The 24,068-nt window shown below is 29.9% G+C and overlaps 1 pseudogene; it reads left to right on the plus strand.

Annotated features, from left to right (window-relative positions):
• The first annotated feature begins 22,146 nt into the window (after window positions 1–22,146).
• Window positions 22,147–22,280, plus strand: LOC145242796 (U2 spliceosomal RNA; annotated as a pseudogene).
• Window positions 22,281–24,068: the final 1,788 nt, after the last annotated feature.

The raw sequence follows: 24,068 nt of genomic DNA on the forward strand, positions 1-24,068 counted from the left end.
ACACACATACACATTAAAAACCAAACGCATACAAATGGTCACCCATCTGGTACTGGCCAGCCTCAGCTTAATAATACATTGAAATTTTCGTCACTGAAAAATAAGTTTTTTTTGGCCTGTTTGGTCTTCCATAGTTTGCTTTTTATCAGACGAAAACGTAAACAGAGTCGATCTGAACTCTACGTCAACGCGAATATTTGGTTACCTATATGAATAAGTGGAATTATTTGAAATTCAGGTACTTATATTATAATATTTTTGCATATTCTCTTAGAAAATCATCCTAAATCTTAGTTAGACAATAAATAAATTAATTATTTCAAAAACCCTTTTTTTTGTAATATTTAAGTACGTTTTTTGTGCAAGACAAAAAATGTCAATTGTTAACTTTTTGGGAAAATTTAACATTTAAAATTGAATTAAAAATAGTAGAAAAAGTTTTACATTATTCTGTTTTCTAAATGATAAAATTCAGGGTTTAATCTTTCTGGAAAAAAAAAGTTACTCAGAAATAATGGATTTTAATAAACGTAATTTCGTTTAAAAAAACAAAAACTTGATTTTGCGGCCATTTTTGGCGGTGCCTAATGTATAATGTTGTAATTTAAAAAGAAAATGCTATAAAAAATTATAAAAAAAGGTAAAAAAAAAAAGAAAATTCCGAAAAATGGAAACAAAATATTTTTATCCAAAAAGTATTAGCAATATGAGTTAAATAAACTGTTGCCAAAGTATTTGTAATAAAGTGTATTGTAAAATTCCAAAAATATTAGCATATGAAATAAATAAATAAATGTTATTAAGTTCTATAAATAAAAAGAAAGCAGCCAATATAACTCCTTTAAAAATGTAATTCAAGCCCTAATTTTTTTTTCAATTAAAGGAGCAAGGACCAAGGTTCCATTAAAACAAAAAAAAAAATCAAATAACGTGGTTAAAAAAAAGGTTTTAAACTTCAAACTTTACAGGTAAAATTCTAAAAGAACACTGTTTTTTTTTTTAAATTTGAATATATTATGTATTGACCTTTTCTCTTCAATTTGTTGGTAAATTAATAATTTACTATCGGGTTACTAAAGTAAGTATTTATTTTTTAATAGACACTTAAAAATTGGGATTGGGGGGGTCGTGAATTAAAAAAAAAACGTTTGTCTAAAATATTATATTCGATTTATTGGAAAGAACATAAAATTTCACATTGACCCTGTAAATATCGTAAAAATAGAATCAATAGAAAAATTTTGATAGATATTAAAAATTTAGCAATTGTAAAATATTGAGTTGTGAAAATTCATTACTGTTTAAAAAAAAATATTTCTATTACTTTTAAAACAACTGTAATAGTTTATTAAAATAATAAAATGTGTTTATTAATAAAAATCGAATCAGCACAAAAATTAACTGATAGCTGATAAAAGTGATTAAAAGAGAGATATTATTAATAAATCTGTAGTAATGTATTTTATTTCAATATTCATAAACATTAACGTTGTAATATAAAAAGAAAATGCTAAATAAATAAGTAAATGTTAATAAGTTATATAAATGAAAAGAAAGCAATCAATATCTAAAGTATATAAATATAATTTCTATTACTTACGTGAAAAATCAAATCGCTGCTGATAAAAAATGGCACGAATGATATAATGAATTTGAATGTTTACATCGCTAACCAATGTATGGTTTTCGATAGAAAGAGGGTGATAGAGAGAGAGAGAGAGAGAGAGAGAGAGAGAGAGAGAGAGAGAAAAAAAAAACTCCCAAAACATGGAAACAAAATAATTTTACAAAAAAATAGCATTGAGTTTAATAAATAACTGGTACCAGAATTTATCGAATTTTTGCTTTTTTCTTAAAATGAATAGAAAAATAATTTCCCAACTTTTGTCATTTCTATGTGTTCTAGTTTTGTGTGTTGAATGTGAAAAAAGGTAAAAAAAACATGGAAACAAAATATTTTTACCCAAAAAGTATTAGCATATGATGTGTTAATTAATACAAATCGAATCAGCACAAAAATTAACTGATAGACGATAAAAGTGATTAAAAGAGAGATATTATTAATAAATCTGTAGTAATGTATTTTATTTCAATATTCATAAACATTAACGTTGTAATATAAGAAGAAAATGCTATTAAAAATTATAAAAAAAGGTAAAAAAAAAAAAAAAAAAAATTCCGAAAACATGGAAACAAAATATTTTTACCCAAGTATGTCTAAAATAGTATAATCGATTTATTGGAAAGAACATAAAATTTCACATGGGATTGTGGGGGGGGGGGTTCTTGAATTTAAAAAAAAAAACGTTTGTCTAAAATATTATATTCGATTTATTGGAAAGAACATAAAATTTCACATTGACCCTGAAAATATCGTAAAAATAAAATCAATAGAAAATTTTTGATAGATTTTAAAAATTTAAAAATTGTAAAATATTGAGTTGGGAAAATTTATTACTGTTTAAAAAAAATATATTTCTATAATAGTTTATTTTGGAAGTATAATCAATAAAGAAAATAAATAACCCACTTTTAACAGAGAAATTCCGAGATTTTTATATAGTTTCGTGTTAACTGTTTACAGAAGTATTTGTAATAAAGTGTATTGTATAATCTGAAACATATTAGCATATGAAATAAATAAATAAGTAAATGTTAATAAGTTATATAAATGAAAAGAAAGCAATCAATATCTAAAGTATATAAATATAATTTCTATTACTTACGTGAAAAATCAAATCGCTGCTGATAAAAAATGGCGCGAATGATATAATGAATTTGAATGTTTACATCGCTAACCAATGTATGGTTTTCGATAGAAAGAGGGTGATAGAGAGAGAGAGAGAGAGAGAAATTCCCCAGTTTTTGTATAAGAGAATATAAGTATCTCCCCTCCTTGGCCACAAATATTTTTATAATAATCTCGTTTAAAAATTCTTCAATTCTTTGCATTCTTCAATTTCTTTGCATAATCAATAGTATTCTTATTAAAAAAAAAAAAAAATGCCAAAAAATTGCAGATTTTATAATAACAGAAAAAAAGAAAAAAAAATAAACGTAAAAAATTGCAGAGGTGTTGTGCGCATCTCAATATGGCGAGGAAAAAAAAGGCTAGATTGCGAAATTTGGCATAAAATGCTATGTACATTTACAAAAAGGTAAATATCCAGATACGCTACTACAGAACACCACCGACCACTCGAGGTCCCTGGCAACGAATCTGATAGTAAAACTTAACTATAAAAAATATTTAGGTTTGGTTCACCGTAAATAATATAGGTGACTGAAATAGGAATGTAATTGAATGTTTAATATTCAGAATATTATTCGATAATTCACGGAATAATTATTGTTACAAATTACGATGACTGTACACAGATTTGAAAAAGTATAAAAAAATAAATGTTATATTTATTCAGCTCGAAAAACATACAGTGTTTACCGATGTAATCGAAAAATAAATGAAAAACTATACGAAATACTTATGTCACGGTAACATATATGTATCGAGTTTTTAACCGTATTTTTATCCGTTTTTTTATGTATAACAATGTTTTCCCACACTTATTGTTTTAAAGAGAGAATAAGACGACGTCTTGAAAGATGTAAAATATTATCGTATGTAACAGTTATGAAAAGTTATAATCATAGTTAAATGTCTTATATGTTCTGTGTTTTTTTTTTTTACACAATGAATAACTTTTCTTCTTGCTTCAGGGAAAAGTTTCGTAATCATGTTTATATATTTATGCTTCATCTTAATGCTTCAGAATATACAATATTTAAAAAAATATTTGGGTTTGTATTAATGTACACATAGATTCAAAAAAGTTGTCAAAAGACAAAAATATAACAAATATAATATTTTCCCATGTAAAAAAAAAAAAAGAAAATGCTATTAAATATAATAAAAATTACTGAGATAAAAATATAAAAAAATACGTACGTAACAACAAAAACACACCGTTGCTCGGGACCGTATAAACAATGAAAAAACAAAAGCAGATATTGAATATATGTTTTATTCTTAGGGGAGAGGAATCTTTCATCTCTATGTATTATTTGTTTTATCTACCCTAGGACTGGTATTGTTCATGTTTTATCCCTAGTGTAGGTAATTTACAGCATGTACATGAAATTGTTTTACCTTAGGGAGAAGAGAACAGGTAATATACAACATAATGTGTCTATATTACATCCCTGGCAACGCCTAGAAACCAGCTAGAACATGTATTTCAGTCAATCTTTATTACATCTTGGGCTATGCCGGGAAAACAGCTAATCTCTATTTAGTGACTTGACCACCAAAATACCTCCCTAAGTGTGTCCTTTCTTTTGAACTTATTAGATATAGGTATCTAGAAATGTGTGTGAAATTTTGTTGAATGCATTGTTCACTATGATTTTCTTATTGTTCTACACAATATCAACTGTAGCGAAATAAAACAGTAAACTTAGTGTAGTGTTAGAATAAAGAGCAAAGGAAAAAATTAGAATCATATTCTGTAATTACAAATCTAAATTTGCTAGCGTGTACCAGTATTTGCCAGGTTGTGGAAATTTGGAATTTATAACATATGTAGTGGCCTTTTCCTAGATACCTATTTTTATAATTGTTTCAGTACATTGCTAAAAAATGTGACATTTGTTGGCGTTTGTAAAAAAAATCATGAATGTGCTTATATTCCAAAAAAGAAAATATCAGTGCACAGTATTGAAAGTGTTTGAGATTCAAAAGTCTGTAACATTTCTACTAACTTCATAAGATGTCATGTGAGAAACTTAATTGAATATCAAGACATTATCTGAAGCGTTTTTATTTTGGTGTAACGTATGTGTTTACAGTGAACCTTAACTTTTAATAAACAGATTGGTATGCAATGACATAGGCTAGGAATCTTAGACAAAATATATATAAATTGGAAAAATGTGTGAACAAATGAAAAAAAAATGATCCGCTCTACTTGATGACATCAAGCACAGTAATATTTTAGTGAAGAAAATATGAAATTGATGTTCAGTGATTAGTTTGGATGAATGAGAAAATGTAATTGTTTGATGCATAAAAAATAACTCATTTGCTGTATTTGATATTAAGCAGCAAAAAAATAGTGATTTGAATATTTAGGAAAACATCAAATCAGATTATGTAAAAAAAAAAGATGAAATTAGAAAATATATATTTTCTGTTTATGAGTTTTGCCAATTAAAATTTTGTGGCAGAAATTGGGTGATTACCATGCAATTTTATTTTGGTAAAATTCTTAAATTATTTCAATGTTTATTATAATTTCTTATTAGTGACTTGTTATCATCAAAATCCGCCCCAAAGAGTGTCCTTTCTTTTATTAGGTATCAGAATAGGTATCCAGATTTCTACTTCTATACAAATATGATATTGTAGTACAGTAAATGTCAAATTGTTTTTCAAGTATTAGTTTGTAACGTTTGTACTGACTTCATCAGATGTCATGTAAGAAACTGAATTCTATGTAAGAAGACTTTATCTGAAGTGTTTTTATTTTGGTATATCATGTGTGATTACACTGTAGTAATTGCGCTGAAAGCATGTTAATTACAAATGACAAAAGTTAAATCAATTTCTGATTCAGCTACACAATATAAACTAAAGGAAATCAAATTTGCAAAATAAAAGCAATATGTAGTTATGGGTTAGTTTGGAGTTAGAATAAAAAGCCAACAAAACAGTTAGTTTGTATTGTGTAGATTGGTCATTTCTGATAGTATTGAGAGTCGTCAATGAAAATCTTAATTTCTGACAAAATACTGAATGTTTCTTGGATACCCATTCGTAAAAAGTACCTTTTTTGGAAAAAAAAAAAAAAAAAAACACTCCCCGGATCACCTTCACCACCTTAAAAAAAAAAAACTTTATTCTTCAAAAAATGTGCACATTGTTAGTGTAAAAAACAGATTCGCACCACTTGATGAAATCAAGCATAGTAATATTTTAGTAAATAAAATATGAAATTGATTTTCAATAATTAGTTTGAATGAATATCAGAAAATGTAATTGTTTGATGCATAAGAAAGAACTCCACTGCTGAATTTGATATTAAGCAGCAAAATATTTCAAAACATAAAAGTGTGAAACATAACATGAATACTCTCCATTGTCACTTGAAAACATTGGTCTTGGTAGGCAGTTTATTAGATGGTGAAATAGTGGTCTTGGTATGGTGTGCTTAATATTATTGTATGCAAAATGTAAAAACACAAAAGAGGGTACAATCAATATTGAAAAAGTAACATCTGTCACAGAAAATAGTAATTTATAAATATCAAAAGAAATATTATTCTGTACTTAAAATGTTAAACTTACTGTTAACAATAATTTAAAATGGTGATCAGGATGAGTCCAACAACTTAGTCCTTGAGCTTTCTTATTGGTCATAGTAAAAAGAAATTGTAGTCTTTCAAGTTTGTTGGTCGCATTGGGATTCTTGGAATGTATCAACAGATTCCTGCATATGAATCTTTGTTAATTCCACACAATACAAAATATATATACAAAACAAAGTAAAGCAAAGTATAGGGTTAGTTGTGTCCTCTAATTATCAACCAAGTATATGTATTGATAAAAAGATAAAAGCAATTGAAATGTTTATTACAATGTATCAATATTAAATTTTTATCATGAACAACAAATCGAAATAATGATAGATATTTTGTGCTTATACGAAACTGGAATCAAGGATTGTCACCTGTGATTTTATATATGTCAATAGTGCATGCCACTACAAATGATATTAGCCAAATTAAGTTTTGTTTATTTCACCCATTATAAAATATATACACAAAATGCAGTAAACAAAGTTTAGGTTTAGTTAATGATAAGTTTAGGTTCGAGAAATAAGCAAAGAAAAGAAAAAAAGATACATTTGTTTATAGTGTGTAAATTGTAAGTTTGTAAATATTTAAAACTATCCACACTGGTATGTGGAAATTCTAGATACCTATTGTTATAAAGTTCCAATTCATGTTTGATATATCACTCTACATGTTCCCTGTTGCACCCCAAAGATGTAAATGATTATCGAGAAAGTGAAATGAAACAGTATTTGAAATAAAATAGAAACAAATGCTGATGTTTACTATATAAAACACTGTGTTCAATGGAATTGAGCCTTATACAATATTGGTGGAATAAAAAAATCCATTTTTTTAATTCAATTTAAGAAATGAGCAAAAATTTGATATTTAAAATATTTGGCATGAAGAAAAAGAAATATAAGATAAAAGGTGATAAAGCAGTAAGAATCATATGCTGAATTCAATTAAAAACAAATATGATTGTCAAAGAAATATCATGAAAATTTTGTAAGTGAAAAAAATTATTTTTTGATATATTTGGTTTCGAAGTATTAAGAAACATGTACAACTTCATTTTAAAGACAAAACGAAAACTGTACTAATGATAATGACAATGGTGAAAGGAAATTGGAAAAAAATGTATCAGAGGTAAAATGTTGGTCACATATACGTTTGTGTGGTATGCATGAAACACGTGTAGAAAATTATATTTTCTGATGCTGAAAGTAAGAAGAGAAACATTGTTAAAAAATGATCTAAAAGGCAATAGTAAAATCCTCATTTTTAGTGTGGGATATGTTGTTTGTTTCAATTGAGAAAGGAAACTTTAATTTATACAATTTGATGTTATAGATCACAAGTTTTATCACAATAAACATTGTGTTCTTTAATTATCAACCAAGTATATGTATTGATAAAAAGAGAATGTAATGGACATGTTTATTATAATTTATCAATATTAAATTGTTATCATGAAAAACCAATGGAAAGCGTGAATGTTATTTGGTGTTTTTAAAAAACAGCTACCAATGATTGTAACCAGTGATATTTGTGTATGCTAACAGTGCAAATGTGGTGGTGAAATGAATTTTTGTTTATTCTTCACAATATAAAATATATACACAAAACTAAAACATAATTTACGGTTAGTTAATGATAAGTTTAGGTTAGAGAATTAAGCAAAATTATAGATACCTATTGTTATAAAGCACCAATTCATGTTCCTTGTAGCACCCCAGAGAGGTAAATGAGTGTCAACAAAATGAAATAAAACATAGTATTTGAAATAAAATGAAAAAGTGCTTGAAAAGTGAAATATGCTGATGTTTACTATCTAAAACATTGCGTTCAATGCAATTGAAACTTATACTATATTGGTGGACTAAGAATTAAAGAAATAAAATTTAAGAAATTAGCAAAAAATTGATATATAAAATATTTGGCATGAAGAAAAACAAATATAAGACAAAAGGGGAAAAAGCAGTAACAATCATGTGCTGAAGTTCATTGAAAATAAATCGTTTGTCAAAGAAATATAATGAAAATTCTCAGAGTGAAAAAAAAATGGGATTTTTACAAATCTGGTTTCCAAGTAATAGGAAACATGTACAGCTTCATTTTAACGACAAAATGTAAACTGTAGTAATGGTAATGAGAATGTTGAAGGAAATTGGCAAAAAATTGTTAGTCAAATGTTGATCAAATATTATAAGTTTGTGTGATATGCATGAAACGTTTAGAATATGATCTGCTCTCATGCTGAAAGCAAGTAGAGAAACATTGTGAAAAAATGATGTAAAGCTAAGCTAAGCAAACGACCAGTGAATGGAAATGTTTATTATAATGTATCAAGATGAACATATTATCATGAAAAAGCAAATCGAAATAGTGATAGTTATTTGGTGCTTATACGAAACAGGTATCAAGTATTGTCACCAGTGATTTTATTGATGTTAACAGTGCATGTCACTAAAAATAATGATGGTAGCGAAATTAAGTTTTGTTAATTCTACCCAATATAAAATATATACGCAAAACAAAGTAAACAAAGTTACGGGTTAGTTAATGATAAGTTTAGGTTCGAGAAATAAGCAAAGGAAAAGAAGAAAAAGGTACATGTGTTTATATTGTGTAAAATGTTAGTCTGTAAATATTTCAAACTATCAACACTGGTATGTGTAAATCCTAGATACCTATTGTCATAAAGTACCACTTCTTGTTTGATATATCACTTTACATGTTCCCTGCAGCATCCCAGAGAGTTAAATGAGTGTCCACAAAATGAAATAAAACATAGTACTGGAAATAAAATAAAATAAGAATATGTCTGAAAAGAAATAAATGCTGTTTACTATATAAAAAGTTGTTTTCAAGTGTCAAATGGAATTGAATCTTATACAATGTTGGTGGATTATGAAATTGCATGAATGAAATAACATTGGAGAAATAAGAAAAAAGTTTATATATACAATATTTACAAATGTAAGATAAAAGGTGAAGAATGGCCAAATCCGAGATCTATAAATCGTAAATTTTCAAAGTGAAAACAGTTTTTTTTTTTTTTTTTAGATCTGCTTTCCAAGTAATAGTAACCATGTACAGCTTCATTTTAAATGAAAACTGTACTAATGATAATGTTCATGGTGAAAGGAAATTGGAAAAAAATTAAAAATGTCAGAGGTAAAATGTTTGTGTGGTATGCATGAAACACGTGTAGAAAATGATCTCATGCTGAAAGTAAGAGAAACATAGCTAAAAAATTATGTAAACGCAATAGTAAAATCCTCATTTTTAGGAACATAGTGTGGGGTATGTTGTTTGTTTCAATTGAGAAAGGAAAGTTTAATTTTTAGAATTGGATGTTATAGATCACAAGTTTTATTACAATAAACATTGTGTTCTCTAATTATCAACCAAGTATATTTATTGATAAAAAAAGAAAAGTAATGGACATGTTTATTATAATTTATCAATATTAAATTGTTATCATGAAAAACCAATGGAAAGCGTGTTGGTTATTTCGTGTTCATAAGAAAAAACATCATGGGTTGTCACCAGTGATTTTATGTATGCTAACATTTCGCTGCAAATGTGGTAGCTAAATGTCTTTTTGGTTATTCTACACAAAATAAAATATATACACAAAACAAAGTAAAAGAAATGTCAGGGTTAGTTAATGATAAGCTTAGTACCAAGAAATAAGCACAGAATAAGGAAAAGAAAGATACATTTGTTGATATTGTGTCGATTGGTGAATTTGTTGGTTCATTTTGTTTTATGACATATCAACACTATATCAGGTTATTTCATGCCCAATCTAGTGACATTTTTTTTTCCTAGAATATATTTGTTTATTTAATGTTGGTTTCTATTTAACTCATAATTGGGACCCTAACAGGTACTACTACTCCAGATCAGAGTGGACCTGGTAGCAATAGCAATTAAATGGTGGCTTCACACTTCACAAAGCCCCATGTTTGGATACAGTTTATGGTCATATCCAGGACCTGGTGAATTTGTAAATAATTGAAACGATCAACACTGGCGAGTTAGAATTCTACATACCTATTGTTATAAAGTACCAATTTATGTTTTACATATCACTCCACAACGTTGCTGCAGAATCCAGACAGTTGAAAGAGTCTCAAGAAACTGAAAAGCTATTTAGTACTCTTAAATAAAATAACATGCATAAAGAAATCCTAATATAAGACAATAGATGAAAAAGCAATAAAAATTTTGTGTGGAATCAAGTGAAAACAGTTTCTTTGTCAAAGAAATTGCATGAAGATTCTCAGAGACTTTTCCTTCCTCGTTCCCTTCCCTTTTGGTGGACGGAAACTTTCACAGTGGCTCAGAAGGTGGGCTGAGCACACTTCCTACAAAGGTGGGATGGGTAAATTTCTTTTTCATTTGGTTGCCTGGAGGACAGGCTTAGGCCCCCCCCCCAAAAAAAAGGTTGGAGCCAGGGAACTTCTCCTCCCAGAAGGGGGAGGGGGGCCCGGGAAGGCTTCTCTTCCCATATTTTTTGTTTTGTGTAAGGTTGATCTCTTTCCAAAGGGAGTAAGAGGATATCCCTCTCTTAGGAGGAGAGCGAAGGCTCCCTGGGCCTCCCATCCTCCTTCTGAGAGAAGTTCCCCGGCTTCCACATTCATTGCTCAGCCCGCCGTCCAGGCAATCAGAGTCTGATTGTCTGCCGTATATAAAAAGGCGATTTTAGCTTGTCAGGCGGTATGCTCTGCGTAGACCATTTTTCTTCCACCTGTTGACCTTCCCTCCCTGTCATACAATACGCTTAAACAGGATATTTTAATTTATGCAGATTCCATATAGACTTTTAGTTTCCCAGGGTGTATACCCTCCGTTGACCATTTATGTTTAAGAGTTTTCCTTGCCCCTTCTCTGCCCCAGAATGGGAAGGGAGCTCTTTCCCACTGTATGGGGGGGGGGCTTTCTTTTATGGTTATGTGGGGAGCCTTACCTTTACCCCCCTTAAGGTGGTAGGTCTTTTTTGTAAAATTGTTAGTCAAATGTTGATCAAATATTATAAGTTTTTGTGATATGCATGAAACATGTGCAGAATATGATCTGCTCTCATGCTGAAAGCAAGTAGAGAAACATTGTGAAAAAATGATGTAAACCTAAGCTAAGCAAACGACCAGTCAATGGAAATGTTTATTATAATGTATCAACAATAACACATTATCATAGTTATTTGGTGCTTATACGAAACAGGTATCATTGATTTTATTTATGTTAACAGTGCATGTCACTACAAATAATGATGGTAGCGAAATTAAGTTTTGTTTATTCTACCTAATATAAAGTATATACACAAAACAAAGTAAACATCTGCTGAATTTGATATTAAGCAGCAAAATATTTCAAAACATAAAAATGTGAAACATAACATGAATACTCTCCATTGTCACTTGAAAACATTGTTCTTGGTAGGCAGTTTATTAGATGCTCAAATAGTGGTCTTGGTATGGTGTGCTTAATATTATTGTATGCAAAATTTAAAAACACAAAAGAGGGTACAATCAATATTGAAAAAGTAACATATGTCACAGAAAATAGTAATTTATAAATATCAAAAGGAATATTATTCTGTACTTAAAATGTTAAACTTACTGTTAACAATAATTTAAAATGGTGATCAGGATGAGTCCAACAACTTAGTCCTTGAGCTTTCTTATTGGTCATAGTAAAAAGAAATTGTAGTCTTTCAAGTTTGTTGGTCGCATTGGGATTCTTGGAATGTATCAACAGATTCCTGCATATGAATCTTTGTTAATTTCACACAATACAAAATATATATACAAAACAAAGTAAAGCATAGTATAGGGTTAGTTGTGTCCTCTAATTATCAACCAACTATTGCTAAAAAGAGAAAAGCACTGGAAATGTTTCTTATAATGTATCAATATTGAATTGTTCTCATGAAACACAAATCGAAATAGTGATAGTTATTTGGCGCTTATAAGAAACAGGTATCAGGGATTTTGGTGTATCAGATGTTTTTACAGTGAACTTAACTTTCAAGAAACAAATTGGTATGCAATGACATAGGCTAAGAATCTTAGAAAAAATATATTCAAATGAAAAAAAATGTTGAACACTTATAACTTTGTATGGACTCTCAAAAACATTTGTAAAAAATGTGTAAACAAATGTAAAAAAAAATGATCCGCTCTACTTGATGACATCAAGCATAGTAATATTTTAGTGAAGAAAATATGAAATTGATGTTCAGTGATTAGTTTGGATGAATGAGAAAATGTAATTGTTTGATGCATAAAAATAACTCATTTGCTGTATTTAATATTAAGCAGCAAAATATAGTGATTTGAATATTTAGGAAAACATCAAACCAGATTATGTAAAAAAAAAAAGATGAAATTAGAAAATATATATTTTATGCTTATGAGTTTTGCCAATTAAAATTTTGTGGCAGAAATTGGGTGATTACCAAGTAATTTTATTTTGGTAAAATTCTTAAATTATTTCAATGTTTATTATAATTTCTAATTAGTGACTTGTTATCATCAAAATCCGCCCCAAAGAGTGTCCTTTCTTTTATTAGGTATCAGAATAGGTATCCAGATTTCTACTTCTATACAAATGTGATATTGTAGTACAGTAAATGTCAAATTGTTTTTCAAGTATTAGTTTGTAACGTTTGTACTGACTTTATCAGATGTCATGTAAGGAACTGAATTCTATTTAAGACTTTATCTGAAGTGTTTTTATTTTGGTAGATCATGTGTGATTACACTGTAGTAATTGCGCTGATAGCATGTTAACTACAAATGACAAAAGATAAATCAATTTCTGATTCAGCTACACAATATAAACTAAAGGAAATCAAATTTGCAAAATAAAAGAAAAATGTAGTTATGGGTTAGTTTGGAGTTAGAATAAAAAGCCAACAAAACAGTTAGTTTATATTGTGTAGACTGTTTAATTAACTTTGTTCATTTCTGATAGTATTGAGAGTGGTCAATGAAAATCTTAATTTCTGACAAAATACTGTAATTTTCTTGGATACCCATTCGTAAAAAGTACCTTTTTTGTGAAAAAAAAAAACACTCCCCAGATCACCTTCACCACCTAAAACACAAAAACAAAAATATCTTTATTCTTCAAATATTGTGGTTGACTGGAGGACGGGCTGAGCACTCCCAAAAAGGTAGGAGCCGGGGAACTTCTCCTCCCAGAAAGGGGGCCCGGGAAGGCTTCCCTGTCCCCATATTTTTTTTTTTTTTGTGTAAGGTTGATCTCTTTCGGAATGGAGTAAGCAGAACCGACAGGGGGGGGGGGTCAATCAACCATACAAAAGGATATCTATCTCTTAGTTGAAAGAGGGAAGGTCTCCCTGTCCTCCCATACCCCTTCTGAGAGAAGTTTCCCCAGCTCTCAGCTTTGGGGGGGGGGGGTAGGAGGGCTTAGCCCGCCCTCAAGGCAAATAGTCTGACTGTCTGCCTTATATAAAAAGGCGATTTTAGCTGGTCAGGTGGTATGACCTGCATTGACTATTTTTCCTCCACCTGTTGACCTTCCTTAATTAATAATAAACACATTTTATTTTAATATTAATATTTATTTGTAATAATAAACACATTATATTATTTTAAATATTAATATTTATTTTTAATAATAAACACATATTATTTTAAATATTAATATTTATTTATAATAATAAACACATTTTATTCTACTTTAAATATTAATATTTATTTTTAATAATAAAAACAATTTTATTTGAATATTAATATGTATTTTTAATAATAAACTCATTTTTATTTTAATAATTATTTTTAATACTAACTCATTTTATTATTGTAAATGTTAATATTTATTTTTAATAATTATTGTTATTTAATAATAATATCTTCTATTTTTTTACTGTTTATGTCTAACTTTTATCGACTTTTTCTTTTTTAATAGCATATTCTTTAAATGAATAGAAAAATATAGAAAAATAATTTCCCAAATTTTAGACCCCGGTTATTTGGCTGATAGTCGATAAAAATGATTAAAAGAGAGATTCATGAACATTAACGTTGTCATATAAAAAGAAAATGCTAATAAGAAGTGTTTTTAATCAATGTAACATATTTATTCAACTCTGTCATATATTTGTTTGATGACAACTTTTTCGAATCTGTGTACAGTAAAAACGATATACTTACATAGGATTTTGAAAGCATTTAAACTGTCGAAGAGTTTTATTATAAATAAAAGAGTTTAGTTTGTTGAACTTAATGGACTTTTTTGTTGTATCTATTAACTGTTTATTCTTTTACATAGGATTTTGAAAGCATTTAAACTGTCGAAGAGTTTTATTATAAATAAAAGAGTTTAGTTTGTTGAACTTAATGGACTTTTTTGTTGTATCTATTAACTGTTTATTCTTTTTATCAAACAAAAAGAGAATTTTTATATTGACATGTGATGGACTGTTTTTCTAACATCGAAATTTTAAAATTAGTTTTATTTAAATATATAAAAAAACTCGCCATTAGTGGACGGTCAAAAGACAAATATATAACAAATAAATGTTAGGAAAGGCAAGATAAGTTACTTTTCTATCCAACTGGATATATTTTTTGTGTTTTTATTCAATGTAACATATTTATTCAGCTCGAAAAACATACAGTGTTTACCGATGTATTCGAAAAATGCCACCAGTTGTTTACATAGCCATTTGCCGGAAGTGACGGTTTTTTTTTATATAAGTTTTATTCAAACAGGCTTTAAGTTCAAATTAATGGACTTTTTTTTATACTTCCAAAATAAACTATTACAGTCGTTTAAAACATAATAGAAGTATTATTTTTTATTTTTTAAAAACAATGTTTACAAAATGTCTATGCGCGTTTCTTCCGGCCGGCTGCGAATAGCATAAATAAATAACTGTTGCCAGAATTTATCGCATTTTTATTTTTTAATAGCATTTTCTTAAAACGAATAGAAAAATAATTTCCCATGAAAAAAAAAAAAAAGAAAATGCTATTAAATATAATAAAAATTACTGAGATAAAAATATAAAAAAATACGTACGTAACAACAAAAACACACCGAAGAAAGTGTGTGTGTGTGAGAGAGAGAGAGAGAGAGAGAGAGAGAGAGAGAGAGAGGGAGGGAGGGAAGAGGAAGCGGTGTATGTTGAATTTTGTTCCTTTTCGAAGCAGCACAAAAAGTAAGTGTTTCCATAGTAACCAAACCGTGACGTCACGTCACGTGACATGACTAAGCGTTTTTAAACGAATAGAAAAATAGAAAGAGGGTGATAGAGAAAGTGAGAGAGAGAGAGAGAGTAAGTGTGAGAGAGAGAGAGACGGTGTTGGTTTTACTCCCCCCCCCCTTCCAGCTTAAGAGGTATGAGGTCACGTGGTAATATACAAAATGGCTAATTATTTTACATTACATAAATATTAGGATATTTTTATAATCGTCTAATATTTTGAAAGGTGAATTTTTTTATTCCCGTACATTTTTTCCTGACATTTTTCGTTAAAACTCTTGTATAAATAATATTTTTAACCAGGTAATAACGATGGAAACATTGGCATAAAGTAAAAAAAAAGATATAACTGAGCCGAAGAGAAAAATGCAAAAGTATCGGAGAAAGATTTTTTTATTAACAATTGTTCGCCATTAGTGGACGTTGACGTCACGTCACGTGACATGACTAAACGTTTTTTTTTTTACGTATGAATTACATTGGATCATTCAAGAATTACGTAATAAAAAGCATTACAATGACAGTTTTTTTTGGGCCCCCCTTGGAGATAACTGATACGTTTACCCCTTTCTCCTCGTCCGTTTGACGTGAAATTTCGATATTTGTCATCCGGGATAGGGGGCTTCGATATGATACCAAATTTATCAAGTCTAGTTGTGTCTTTCAAAAGTTTTAGCGTTACAAACAAACATACAAACTCACAGACGTTTGCCTTTTATATATATAGAAGACTAGCAGGGCTACCCGGCGTTGCTCGGGACCGTATAAACAATGAAAAAACAAAAGCAGATATTGAACATATGTTTGATTCTTAGGGGAGAGGAATCTTTCATCTCTATGTATTATTTGTTTTATCTACCCTAGGACTGATATTGTTCATGTTTTATCCCTAGCATAGGTAATTTACAGCATGTATATGAAATTGTTTTACCTTAGGGAGAAGAGAACAGGTAATATACAACATAATGTGTCTATATTACATCCCTGGCAACGCCTAGAAACCAGCTAGAACATGTATTTCAGTCAATCTTTATTATATCCTGGGCTATGCCGGGAAACCAGCTAATCTCTTTTTAGTGACTTGACCACCAAAATACCTCCCTAAGTGTGTCCTTTCTTTTGAACTTATTAGATATAGGTATCTAGAAATGTGTGTGAAATTTTGTTGAATGCATTGTTCACTATGATTTTCTTATTGTTCTACACAATATCAACTGTAGCGAAATAACACAGTAAACTTAGTGTAGTGTTAGAATAAAGAGCAAAGGAAAAAATTAGAATCATATTTTGTAATTGCAAATCTAAATTTGCTAGCATGTACCAGTATTTGCCAGGTTGTGGAAATTTGGAACTTATAACATATGTAGTGGCCTTTTCCTAGATACCTATTGCTAAAAATTATACTTTCATTTTGTTAGAAAAATCTCTCTTCAGATGCCCTGCATCATTCAAAATAAAAACAAATATTTTTATAATTGTTTCAGTATATTGCTACACAATGTGAAAGTTTTTAACGTTTGTAAAAAAAGTCATGAATGTGCTTATATTGCAAAAAAGAAAATATCAGTGCACAGTATTGAAAGTGTTTGAGATTCAAAAGTCTGTAACATTTCTACTAACTTCATAAGATGTCATGTGAGAAACTGAATTGAATATCAAGACATTATCTGAAGCGTTTTTATTTTGGTGTAACATATGTGTTTACAGTGAACCTTAACTTTTAATAAACAGATTGGTATGCAATGACATAGGCTAAGAATCTTTAAAATATATATAAATTGGAAAAATGTGTGAACAAATGAAAAAAAAATGATCCGCTCCACTTGATGACATCAAGCACAGTAATATTTTAGTGAAGAAAATATGAAATTGATGTTCAGTGATTAGTTTGGATGAATGAGAAAATGTAATTGTTTGATGCATAAAAATAACTCAGTTGCTGTATTTGATATTAAGCAGCAAAATATAGTGATTTGAATATTTGGGAAAACATCAAACCAGATTATGTAAAAAGAAAAAAAAAAGATGAAATTAGAAAATATATATTTTATGTTTATGAGTTCTGCCAATCAAAATTTTGTGGCAGAAATTGGGTGATTACCATGCAATTTTATTTTGGTAAAATTCTTAAATTATTAGAATGTTTATTATAATTTCTAATTAGTGACTTGTTATAATCAAAATCCGCCCTAAAGAGTGTCCTTTCTTTTATTAGGCATCAGAGTAGGTATCAAGATTTCTACTTCTATACAAATGTGATATTTCAGATCTGTACATAAAAAATTTGTTGAATATATAGGTTGAGAATTGTTCTGTGTCGCTCTCTCTCACACACACACGCATTCTCACTTTTATAGATATAATAGATAGATTACTCTAGATATATTTCCATATGTCTGAATACCCTATATACAAATTTTCAAATCTGTAGATAAAAAAATTTGTTGAGTATATAGGTTGAAAATTGTTCTCTCTCTCTCTCTCACACACACATTCTCAATTTTAGAGATATAATAGATAGATTATGCTAGATATATTTCCATATGTCTGAATACCCTATATACAAATTTTCTAATCTGTAGATCAAATATTTGTTGAATATATAGGTTGAAAATTGTTCTTACTCTCTCTCTCTCTCTCTCTCTGGCTACCTCACACACACATTCTAACTTTTATAGATATAATAGATAGATTATGCTAGATATATTTCCATATGTGTGAATACCCTATATACAAATTTTCTAATTTGTAGATAAAAAATTTGTAGAGTGCATAGGTTGAGAATTGTTCTCTCTATCTCTCACACACACACATTCTAACTTTTAAAGATATAATAGATTATGCTAGATATATTTCGATATTTCTGAATACCCTATATATAAAAATTTGTTGAATGTATAGGTTGAGAACTGTTCTCTCTCTCTCTCTCTCTCGCTCACACACACACACATTCTCACGTTTATAGATATAATAGAAAGATTATCCTAGATATATTTCTATTTGTATGAATACTCTATATACAAATTTTAAAATCTGTAGATAAAGAATTTGTTGAGTATATGGGTTGAGAATTGTTCTCTCTCTCTCTCTCTCTCTCACACACACACACACATTCTCACTTTTATAGATATAATAGATTATGCTAGATATATTTCCATATGTCTGAATACCCTATATACAAATTTTCAAATCTGTAGATAAAAAATTTGTTGAGTATATAGGTTGAGAATTGTTCTCTCTCTCTCTATCACACACATTCTCACTTTTATAGATATAATAGACAGATTATGCCAGATATATTAAAATATGTCTGAATGCCCAATATACAAATTTTGAAATCTGTAGATAAAAAATTTGTTGTATACATAGGTTGACAATTGTCCTCTCTCTCACACACACACACATTCTCACTTTTATACATATAATAGATAGATTATGCTAGATATATTTCTATATGTCTGAACACCCTATATACAAATGTTCAAATCTGTGGATAAAAAATTTGTTGAATGTATAGGTTGAGAATTTTTATCTCTCTCTTTTTCTCTCTCTCTCTCTCGCTATCTCACACACACGCATTCTCACTTTTATAGATAAAATAGATAGATTATGCTAGATATATTTCCATATGTCTGAATACCCTATATACAAAGTTTCAAATCTGTAGATAAAAAATTTGTTGAATATATAGGTTTAGAATTGTTCTCTCTCTCTCTCACACACACATTCTAACTTTTGTAGTTATAATAGATAGATTATGCTAGATATATTTCCATATGTCTGAATACCCTATATACAAATTTTCTAAACTGTAGGTAAAAAATTTGTTGAGTATGTAGGTTAAGAATTGTTCTCTCTCTCTCTCACACACACACACACACACAAGTTCTCACTTTTATAGATATAATAGATAGATTATGCTAGATATATTTCTATATGTCTGCCTACCCTATATACAAATTTCCAAATCTGTGCCCAAAAATGTGTGGAATATATAGGTTGAGAATTGTTCTCTCTCTCTCTCTCTCACACATATTCTCACTTTTATAGGTTATATAGGTTGAGAATTTTTTGCTCTTTCCATCACTCACATTCACACTTTTATAGATATAATACATAGATTATGCCAGATATATTTACATATGTCTGAATACCCAATATACACATTTTCAAATCTGTAGATAAAAAATTAGTTGAATATATAGGTTGAGAATTGTTCTCTCTCTCTCTCTTTCTCTCTCTCTCACACACACATTCTCACTTTTATAGATATAATAGATAGATTATGCTAGATATATTTCCATACGTCTGAATACCCTATATCCAAATTTTCTAATATGTAGATAAAAAATTTGTTGAATATATAGGGTGAGAATTTTCCTTCCTCTCTTTCTCTCTCTCTCTTTCTCACACACACACAAGCTGAAAATTGTTCTCTCTCTCTCTCTGACTCTCTCTCTCTCTCTCACACACACACACATGGTCATTTTATAGATATAATAGATAGGTTATGCTAGATATATTTCTATATGTCTGAATACCCTATATACAAATTTTTAAATCTGTAGATAAAAAATTTGTTGAGTATATAGGTTGAGAATTGTTCTTTCTCTCTCTCTCACACACACATTCTCACTTTTATAGATATAATAGATTATGCTAGATATATTTCCAAATGTCTGAATACCCTATATACAAATTTTCAAATCTGTAAAGATAGAATTTGTTGAATATATAGGTTGAGAATTGTTCTCTCTCTCTCTCTCTTTCACACACATTCTCACTTTTATAGATATAATAGATAGATTATGCTAGATATATTTCCTTATGTCTGAATACCCTATATACAAATTATCAAATCTGTAGATACAAAATTTGTTGAGTATATAGGTTGAGAATTGTTCTCTCTCTCTCTCTCTCTCTCTCACTCACTCACTCACTCACTCACTCACACACACACACACACACATTCTACCTTTTATAGATATAATAGATTATGCTAGATATATTTCCATATGTCTGAATACCCTGTATACAAATTTTCAGATCTGTACATAAAAATTAGTTGAATATATAGGTTGAGAATTGTTCTCTCTCTCTCTCTTCTCTCTCTCTCTTTAACACACATTCTCACTTTTCTAGATATAATAGATAGATTATGCTAGATATATTTCCATATGTCTGAATACCCTATATACAAATTTTCTAATCGGTAGATAAAAAATATGTTGAATATATAGGGTGAGAATTGTACTTACTCTCTCTCTCTCTCTCTCTCTCTCTCTCTCTCTCACGCACACATTCTCACTTTTATGGATATAATAGATAGATTATGCTGGATATATTTCCATATGTCTGAATACCCTATATACAAATGGTCAAATCTGTAGATAACAAATTTATTGAATAGATAGGTTGAGAATTGTTCTCTCTCTCTCTCTCGCAACCTTACACACACAACCACACGCAAACATTCTGACTTTTATAGATATAATAGATCGATTATGCTAGATATATTTCCATATGTCTGAATACCCAATATACAAATTTTCAAATCTGTAGGTAAAAAATTTGTTGAATATATAGGTTGAGAATTGTTCTCTCTCTCTCACACACTCACATTCTCACTTTTATAGATATAATGTATAGATTATGCTAGATATATTTCTATATGTCTGAATACCCTATATACAAAGTTTAAAATCCGTAGATAAAAATACGTTGAGTATATAGGTTGAGAATTGTTCTCTCTCTCTCTCTTACGCACACACACACACACACACACACACATTTTCACTTTTATAGATATAATAGATAGATTATGCTAGATATATTTCCATATGTCTGAATACCCTATATACAAATTTTCAAATCTGTAGATAAAAAATGTATTGAATATATAGGTTGAGAATTGTTGTCTCTCTCTCTCTCTCTCTCTCTCTCTCTCTCTCTCTCTCTCTCTCTGGCTACCTCACACACACACACATTTTCACTTTTATAGATATAATAGATAGATTATGCTAGATATATTTCCATATGTCTGAATACCCTATATACAAACTTTCAAATCTGTAGATAAAAAATTTGTTGAGTATATAGGTTGAGAATTGTTCTCTCTCTCTCACACGAAACTGTGCGCTCGGCTTCTTCCCCCCCTTCCCACCCCAAATGCTTGGGAAACTGTGCACTGTTTTTGTTGGTTTTCAAGCTGCCTCTTTCCCCCCCCCCACACACACACAGTTTAACAGTAGTAGGAGGTCAAGAGAAAGAGGGTGAGAGAGAGAGAAGAGTAAGTTGGTGAGAGAGAGAGAAAAGAGAAAGAGGGTGTTGGTTTTATATTTTTATTATCGTCTAATATTTTGAAAGCTGAATTTCTAATAAAATGTGCATCTATAGGAGATAATGCCTGGGAATGTGTTCCCCCCCCCACAGTTTAACAGTGGTGTGACGTCAAGAGAAAGAGGGTGAGAGAGAGGGAAGAGTAAGTGGGTGAGAGAGAGAAAGAGAGAGAAAAAAAAGAAAGACGGTGTTGGTTTTGTGAAAAAAGTTGTTATTTACAATTGTTCGCATTCTTGGCCTTTTGGTCAAGATCAAAGTGTAGTATCTGTTCTTCAGATGCTGCACTTCTATTTCTTGTTCTCTTTCGGTGGAGGAGAAATCCTCCACGACTGAGACAATTTTTATTTTTGTACCTTTTCTCCACGTTAAAAAACGACCCTGGTGTCTAACTCTGTCCCGTGGGGAGGCATAGTAAATAGGTACAATTGTTCGCCATTAGTGGATGTTGACGTCACGTCACGTGACATGACTAAGCGTTTTTTTTTTTTAGTATGAATAACATTTTTTGTTTTAATTATAAAGTCTACACTTAATTTTATAGAAAATGATGTATATATAATAGAAAAAAAAAATTACTGGTTTTGTTGGATTCAAGTGGATCCCCCCCCTCCAGTTTAAGAGATAGCAGGTCACGTGGTAATATACAAAATGGCTAGCGTAAATATAAAGATCGGTTTTTTTATCGACGAATATTTTGAAAGCTGAATTTTTTTTTATTCCTGTACATTTTTTCCTGATATTTTTCGTTAAAACTCTTGTATAAATACTATTTTTAACCAGTTAAATACGTTGGAGACATTGTCATGGAGTTTAACAATCTCTAGAACAAAGCAGAAGAGAAATTACAAAAGTATCGGTAAAACAAAGTGTTTGTTTACATTTGTTCGCCATTACTGGATGTTGACGTCACGTCACGTGACATGACTAAGCGTTTTTGGATTATGTAATATTAACATTAAAATGACAGGTTTTTTTGGGGGCCCCCCCTAGGAGAGAAATGATCAGTTCACCCCCTTTTAATGGTCCGTTTGGTGTGGAATTTCGATATTTGTCATGCGGGTGATCAAGGTTCAATATGATACATAATTTGTCAACTTTGGTTGTGTCTGTCAAAAGTTTGAGCTGACGTCACGTCACGTGACACGTATTGAATAACGTTAAAATGACAGGTTTTTTGGGGGGCCCCCCTAGGAGAAAAACGATCAGTTGACCCCTTTCTACTGGTCCGTTTGACGTGAAATTTCGATATTTGTCATCCGGGTGATCAAGGTGCAATATGATACCAAATTTGTCAACTCTGGTTCCGTCTTTCAAAAGTTTTAGCGTTACAAACAAACATACATACATACATACATACATACATACATACACACCGATTTTTGCCTTTTATATATATAGATGTTATATCAGAAAACATGATTTTAAGTAAATAAAAAAAAAAACAAGTTGTACGGAAATAATGTTGGAAGCTAGTTCACTGTAAATAATAAGCCATGATACTGTAGTAAATAATCCAATATTATAAGTTAATCAGATATACGTCTCAATCATGATGACACACCGGTTGTTGTTGGATCACAGAAATTAAGCAATGTTTAGATTGGTCAGTATCAGATGCGTAACTATTTGGGAATACCGGGCGCTTTACATAGCAGGACGTGGAGCCTTCCCCTGCAAGAACTATAAAACTCTAACACCGTCATCTCCCCTGATCATGATATACATGTGACTAGATACCACTTGTGAATTTGATATTACTTTGACATATCCTGCTTTCGAGGTTCAACCCATCTAGAGTGAATGATGCTGCCGTAAGTATAAGTTTATCAGACAATTTTGATTTCCATTGTATAAAAAAACATATTGTAGTTCTGTTTTTGGGGAAAGATATTACGCAGAGGAGTAGTACCTTTTCACGTGGCCATTAGGCATCCCTAGACTGGTCTCCATGCATCCTAGCATTATGTGAAGTGCAATACACAGCCTCTCCATAGCGAATGACCATTCAAGCGCGGTGAAGAGCCACATCTTTCTTGAAGTTATCCTGTTATTATAGCGGATCTAGACGAGTAAACCTTGATAATCAATCCTGTTATTCCATGTGTAACAGTAGTTCCAGTTTCACTCACAGACAAACTGATGATAT

Source organism: Euprymna scolopes, chromosome 2, assembly GCF_053919585.1.
Source record: "Euprymna scolopes isolate OS-2025 chromosome 2, ASM5391958v1, whole genome shotgun sequence".
NCBI classification, from domain to species: Eukaryota; Metazoa; Mollusca; class Cephalopoda; order Sepiida; family Sepiolidae; genus Euprymna; species Euprymna scolopes.